Consider the following 7,703-nt stretch of genomic DNA (forward strand, 5'->3'; position numbering starts at 1 on the left):
TCCACCCAACACGCCCAACAGGGGTGATGCTCTGCCCACCAGGGGGCGATGCTCTGCCCCTCCGGGGCGTGGTTCTGTTGCGACCAGAGCCACTCTAGCGCCTGGGGCAGAGGCCATCTTTGCTCCAATGGAGCCTCGCTGCGGGAGGGGTAGAGAGAGACAGAGAGGAAGGAGAGGGGGAGGGGTGGAGAAGCAGATGGGCGCTTCTCCTGTGTGTACTGGCCGGGAATCGAACCCGGGACTTCTGCACGCCAGGCCGATGCTCTACCTCTGAGCCAACCGGCCAGGGCATAGTATATTTTAAATGACTGAAATAGCACAGAATACTGTGTTTTAATAAGGGAAATAAAAGTATACAGCCCAGAAATTCATGAAAAATATTAGTTTTGCTTTTCTATTTTATTAATTGTAAAGGCTATTTCCCCAACCAGAAATCAATAGTGAAAGATAACAGAATAAAAAATCCCTAAACTGTACACTAAAAACCTGGGGGTGCGTTTAGGGGTGGAGGGGAAAAGATAGATGACCTGCCATTGAGTATATGGTGCAGGTGTAGGAAGCCGTGGAAGTCTTTCAGTACCAAGGTCACTCTCCCAGCACGCCGGCCTTTGGGTCTTCAGCAGCAGGACAATGCATCACAACCTTCAATACAATAGCTAGTGGCACAGTTCTTGGAGTGAATGACTAGTACTGGCTGTGGGAAGACACATCACCACACAGGATTTCTGTAGACCCCTCTTCTTGAAACAACCTTTCTAGAGAAGGTGCAGGTAAGCAGTGCATAGACTAGTTCAATGTGATCACAAAATAGCTCCCACAGGAGGCAAACCTGAGGTTGTGGTGGTGGAGTATTTATGTACAATGGCCTTAAACCTCTGCCGGTGCATGTGCAGAATTATTATATCACTTGTTCTCAGGTCCGCTGACATCCATTCCTCACTGGCATCATGGGGGAGGTTGAGGAGCTCATGGTGTAAACTGTGTTGCTGCAGCTTCTGGTAGCCCCAGAAATACAGGCTGGTGTCTTCACCTCCAGTCCAGAACTTATTACCCATGATATCCACACATTAGAACCCAAATTCAGGAACTTCATGCTTCCTGATCAAATTTGGGTTTGCAAATCCCAGATTTCCAAGAATCCTTTGAAACAATACAAGCAGTTCTGTTTGAAAAAAATGGCCAGAGAGTAGTAGGTAGGACTGCGGAGGCCAGCTGTGCCCTGCTGCAGATGTAGGGGTTTAGGGGTTGGGGTGGCAGGGTTAGGAAGGTGCCAGATCCCAAAGAGTCAAGGTCTGGGATTATCCACAATCATCAGGCTCTGTTCATCGGGGAACAGCTTCTGGTGGTCCTGGACATTTAGCTGAGCCTAGGGGCCTTGTTTCAGGTATGCAGAACTCTCTCCTCCCATACCCTGCTGGGGTCATGACCACACATGTACATGTGGTGAGTCGAGCCTCTGAGAAGTAAGACATAGCCTTTCTTGCCATGTTAGAGTTTGCCAACCTTACAGGAAATACGTGGGGTCCTTTGCCTGACAACCATTTCACCTGCAATGGGAGGAATTGCTCTGAGGAATGACTAGACTTCTTCCCTGGGAGGAGGCGAAGGACAAGGCTGAACAAACTTGGATCCTGGTGGGTTGCTGGAACCAAACACTGTTCACCCCCTCCCCCCAAGAAAGCCAGCTGGCCAGATCTTTCTAGAGCCTGGGGGACCCACTGCTGTGGGGTCAGAGAGCTCCTCTCCTGATAAACTGGGCCATGCTGCACTGGAGACTCTGGGCGCCTCAGGGGTGTACCATGCACCCTATCCAGTTGGGACTGTGCTTAATTTGCATTCTGAAAGCGCCAGAGCTTTCTGGTTCATACCTCCTCTACTTTGGTTCATCATAAATTCTGAGGATACTGAATCATGTCTCTTCTTTCTTTTTACTCATGTTCTTAGATCGATGGTGTGCCTCAGGCACCTGGTTCTAAGGCTTGAGAAACAGCCATATCAAAGTGGTGGGTTCCTAATTCGTCTGATGCGGGTGGTGGGAGAAAGAAAACTGGCCACTAGAGGCGCTGTGCGGCCATGTGGCCACGGAGGGCTTCCTGGAGGCTGGCCTTGGGCAGAAGGTGCTGGGATTTTAGTGGCCATGAAAATATTTTGAATAGTATATGGTTTAAAAATTCAGGAGAGATGTTAGAAAATATTTTTTATCAAGTGAGAAGTAAAACACCACAACCAAAAAATTACTGTGGCTGTTAAGGCAGTGTTTAAATGAAGTATTAGAGCTTCAAATATTTATTTTAGAAAAAAAAAAAAAAGAGCTACCAGTTACTACTACACACAAACCAGGAAGATTGAAATTAAAGTTTTAAGAATTGAAAGTACTAACTTCAGTGAGATTGTGGAATCACAGGATGTTTACTGCATTGCTGGTGGTAAAGTAAAATTGTATAACAACTTTTGACAACAATTTGAGTTTCCAATCACTCAAAAATATATACAAGTATCATAAACCAACAATTCCAATCCTATCCACTTAACAAAATAAAGATATGTTCCCCTGAAACCGTACACAGATGTTTATCGCAGGTTTATTTATAATAGAAAAGATGATCAATGAAAGTACTTGGAACACCATATTTAAGGATGTCAGAGAAAGAGGATGACACAGAGCAAATCAAAAAGAAATGCCCAAAGAATTTGAGGGAAAATAGAGGATGTGTAGACTGAGAGAGAGAGAAAAAAATGAACAGTTTCAACAATGAAGCAAGAAATATTACTAAATCCTACAGAGAGATCAAGAAAGATTGGTTGTAGAGAGTGATCATTTTGGTTTGAGAGTTTTTTATTCTCAAAGTCTGTCTTATAATATCTATCTTCTTAGACTAGTGTTATCATTTAAAATGTTTTTCAAATTATAACCAAGGACAACCAACAAACATTAGGATGACATCAAGCCACTTACTTGACAGTGTAACTTACAATTATATCTACAATATAATTGTATATATTGGTGAGGCAAAATTGGGTTTACATTTGTGAGTACGTAAAGCAAAATTTATTCTTGTGTTATTATTTATTAATTTTTGTAATATTATATTCCATATGAACAACTGCAAACCTACTTTTACCCAACCCTGTATTTATCTCCTTTCTTGTTAATGAATATTAACTTAGATAAAGATAAAGTTCTAGGAAATCTGGGGGGAAAAATCATGAAATGAATCAAGAAAATGTCGCAATTCATCTGTTCCTGGCATGCACTTTTAACTTGTCAACCAGTAACACTGACATAGACTATAGTTTCATGCTTCTGTTAAACTGATGATCTGAATACCGATTGTGGATTTTGACTGCAGATGTTAGAAGCAGACCATCTCTAACAGATGTATAATCTGATTAAATATGCAATGCAATGATATTGTCAAAACCTATTAATCACTCTTTCAGGACACATTAGCGTAGGCTTTACTGACAGCTGTGAGGATAAGAACGTCTCTGCATTCGCCGGTACTGGTGCTCATCCACACCATCCAAAGGGTCTTAAAGGAAAAAAATAACTACAACAAACAAGTACACAGTGTAGTTAAAATGTTGAATGTTGTTTTTCCCCTTCATTAGAGAGAAAAGATACATAGTTTTCTCCTCTGATAATGTTTATGCTACCTACGTGTATTTGCTTTTTACCCCCAAATGGCTGGGTTGCTTTCTGTCATGCTGGGACTAATTCAGAAATGCAGATACTGAGCTGAAACTCCAGCATGCATATATTAGATGCAGTTCCATGACTGATGATAGTACTATTTGTGTTTACAGATGAGTAGCAGCAGAGCCTTTTCCCCAATGAGAATGCTAATAGGTATTGATTTCTCGGCCACTGACACACACAGGTGCTGTAATTTATTTTGGAAAAACTAGCACCTTAATTTTATGATCACCAGCCCCCAGATCTTATTTTTGTCCTTGGCTCACCCTTACAGTTTGAGATTTCTGGCGGTATTAATGATCTTTTGTAAAAATCAAACAACTGTCTGCCAATATGTAATCCAAATGTTCTCATACTGAATTACTGTTTGTTCCAAAATTTTTGCACCATAATCTTTTACAAATAGATAAATCAGTTATAATAAAAAGTTTACTCTGTTCAATTCTCTCAGACTCATTCAAGAAATACAATGAATGCTAAATGATCAAAATTTTCACAGATTGAGCTGCTCAAGTTTTGAGATGAAAAAATTGAGATGAAGAAATGTGGCATTCTCTGAGCTAGCTAGAAAAATGAAGAGAAGAACAAAAATGTACTTCAGTTCTCAAACCATGCATTAAAACTTGAATGGACCAGTTGTTATTTTAAGAGAATAAGAAGTAGTAGTAATAGCAGTAGTAGTAATAGCATCTATCCCTTTCAGGTCTCAAGGGAAGGAAGCTCTTACTTTCCACTCTTCTTAGTTAACATGTATGCTTCTATCATAAGTGCTGTTTTGCAAAGCTTCCTGTACCATGATTTGGTCATGGGGAATCTCTCCCAAAGTGCTTTTAATTTTTTTTTCTTTTTTAAATTTTTAGTGAGAGGAGAGGAGGCAGAGAAACAGACTTCCATATGCATCCTGACTGGGATCTACCTGGCTAGCCCACTAGGAGGTGATGCTCTGCCCTATCTGGAGCCATTGTTCCGCTGCTCAGCAACTAACCATTTTTTTTTTTTTTTTAGTATCTGAGGCAGAGGCCACAGAGCCATCCTCAGCACCCAAGGCTAACTTGCTCCAACCAATTGAGCCATGGCTGCTAGAGGGGAATAGAGAGAGAAAGAAAGAGAGAAGACAAAGGGGGAAGGAGGAAGAAGCAGATGGTCACTTCTCCTGTGTACCCTGACTGGGAATTGAACCCAGGACATCCACATGCCGGACCAATGCTCTATCACTGAGCCAACCAGTCAGGGCCCAATGTGCTTTTCTTATTAGGAAATTTATAAATTTCCTAATTATGTAAATTATGTCTAAAAGTGATTTCCTTAGCTGTAGAATATTTATCATAGCAAATACATGCTGTTGACCAGTACTCGATATCTTCATCTTGTTTTTCCCCAACTGCTGATAAGAGGAGAAGAATCTTGTACTTCATAGATTTACATCCTCAAAAGACTGTTAATGCAGGAATCGGGATTATGTTTCTTTCATTGATAAATCATCTCTTAGAAATGAGCCTTTCATTGTGCCTGTCAATTATTTGCTTGCTTAAGGAAGTGTTTTTTGTAAAATATAAACTAAATTGCTGTGGTCAATTCAGCAAGAATATAGAAAGAATTACTTTGAAGACTTTAAATTAGAATGAATTTATCAAGCATTCTCTTTTCCTTAATTGCTGAGTCAAAATAATTAAAGTGAGAAATTTTATTCACTAAACAGTTTTGTTTTTAATATTTCCACAATAAGTGCTTCCTTTTTGCAAATTTAACCAATAGTAATATTTAGGCCTTTAATTATATGTATTGATCCAGGCATTGTAACAAATTCTTGGATCACTGAGTCACTGTTTTAAAATCACTTTATACAACAAATATTGCAAATGAGCTCAGACTAATTAGGTACCAAAATTTTAGAAAATGAAAAGAATACACTTGATTTTTTTTTACTGTTTACTTTGTTCAGATCTCATCATCAGAACAAAAATTAACATGGAATCTGCTTATATAAAAGAATTAGATATGGTAAACAGTATGGAAGGTCCTCAACAAATTAAGAATGGAATCCCCATGTGAACCTGAAACCCCTCTTATGGACAGTTACCTGAAAAATTTGAAAAAAAATAATTCACAAAAGTATATGCACTTTTATGTTCATTGCAGCATTGTCAGCAGAGACTAAGACATGGAAACAACTTAATGTCTTTTGATAGATGATTAGATAAAGAAGATTGGTACATATATACAATAGAACCAAAAGGGACATGGGACCCAAAAGTGAGAAAACCACTGTGGTTTATTCTCAGCCACAATTGTCCATGATTGGCCCTGACCTCTTAAGGCACCACTGTGATAAAGTTACAGACCAACAGTATATAAGGCCCTAGCTGGGCTGTGGATTTTTTCCATTATACCCCAGGAAGCTATGTGGGTGGACTTTGATTCATTGGCTTGATTTTCTACTTTTGGATTTGTGCTTGGACTAATTGCCTTGGTTTTTAATGTGTTAGACCAGTTGGCTTATTTTCATTTTGAAGTCACCATGTTTAATGACTTTGTAGCCAACTCTGCCAAAAATGAGTGCCATACTGGCAACTACATCTTCTTGCGCACCCTCAGCAAGATAGGCTTTACCTAGGTGAGGCTGGCCCAGCACGTTTTGCTGGACAGAAACATGAATCTGAAAGTCATAAGTCAGTGGGTCTGCCCTGAGGTTTTTAAGTAAGTTTATTGCCTTAATGGGCTTATATCATCCAGGTTCTGGCTGGTGGCTCATTGGTAAAGCATCAACTCAGCAAGTTGATGTCCTGAGTTTGATTCCTGGTCAGAGCACACAGGAGAAGCAGCCATTTGCCTTTCCACCCCACCCCTCTTCCTTCTCTCTTTCTATCTCTTCCCTCTGTAGCCATGACTTGAATGATACAAGTTGGCCCTGGGCACTGAGGATAGCTCTGTGGCCTCTGCCTCAGGTGCTAAGAAGAGCTCTGTTGCTGAGCAACAGAGCAATGTCCAGATGGGCAAAGCATTGCCCCCTAATGGGCTTTTTTGGGTGGATCCTGTGGGGTGGATTCCAGTTGGGGTGAATGCAGGAGACTGCCTCTCTCTTCCTTCTCTTAAAGGAATAAAAAAAAGAAGCTTAAATCACACCAACATCACAAAATTGATTGAGGTAATTGCCACCCAGGACAAGTTGTTTATCATCATGGAGTATTTGAGTGGTGGGTACTTATTTAACCATCTGCACAACTATGGCTGCAGGGCCAAGAAGAAAGCCTGAGCCATGTTCTGGCAACTATCAGCAGTACAGGACTGCCACAGGGAGGGCATAGTGCACCGAGACTGCAGCCAGAGAACATACTGAGAGATGGGGAGGGCAATGTCAAGATAGCCAACTTTGGCTTCAGTATAGAAGTTACAGATAAAAACCTGAGTACCTTTTGAGGGACCATCTTGTATATGGCTCCAGAGTTCTTGCAGTTCCAAGAGTACAAGGGCCCAGAGGTAGATGTGTGGAGCCTGAAGGTAATTCTATATAATATGGTGATGGCGATCTTGCCGTTTGTGGGTAGAACTTCGGGGAAGTGAAGAATCAAATTTTTAGTGGGTGTTTTCTTTTACCAGAATTTCTATCGCCAGAATTTGAGGAACTTCTAAAAAAATTAATGACCCTCAATCCCAGCCTAAGACCATCCTGGAGTGTGGACAAGTCCTGCCGGGGTGAGGACGACGGAGACGCAAAGATCCAACTCCTGGGCCCAGGTTTGGTGATGCAGATCCACTTTATTCAGGAAGTAAGCTAGCTTATATACACAGGTTTAGCCAATAGGATGTTACAGTGTGTCCTTCATAGCCAATGACTGAAAAGATCAGGGAGCTGCATGGTTGGCACTAAGTCACTTCCTTATAGTGGGCGAGCTCTCTTCCTGGGTATGCCCAGGAGGCTTCTGGGAGCTGGAGTATTCTCACAGCATTGCATCAGCCACAGCTGCTAGGAATGCGCTCTGTGCTCCACCCACATCTCCCTCTTCTA

At 41.3% G+C, this 7,703-nt stretch overlaps 1 pseudogene; it reads right to left on the reverse strand.

Annotated features, from left to right (window-relative positions):
- Nucleotides 1–684: 684 nt before the first annotated feature.
- Nucleotides 685–5,112, reverse strand: LOC136306647 (transducin-like enhancer protein 7; annotated as a pseudogene).
- Nucleotides 5,113–7,703: the final 2,591 nt, after the last annotated feature.

Source organism: Saccopteryx bilineata, chromosome 5 (assembly GCF_036850765.1).
Source record: "Saccopteryx bilineata isolate mSacBil1 chromosome 5, mSacBil1_pri_phased_curated, whole genome shotgun sequence".
NCBI classification, from domain to species: Eukaryota; Metazoa; Chordata; class Mammalia; order Chiroptera; family Emballonuridae; genus Saccopteryx; species Saccopteryx bilineata.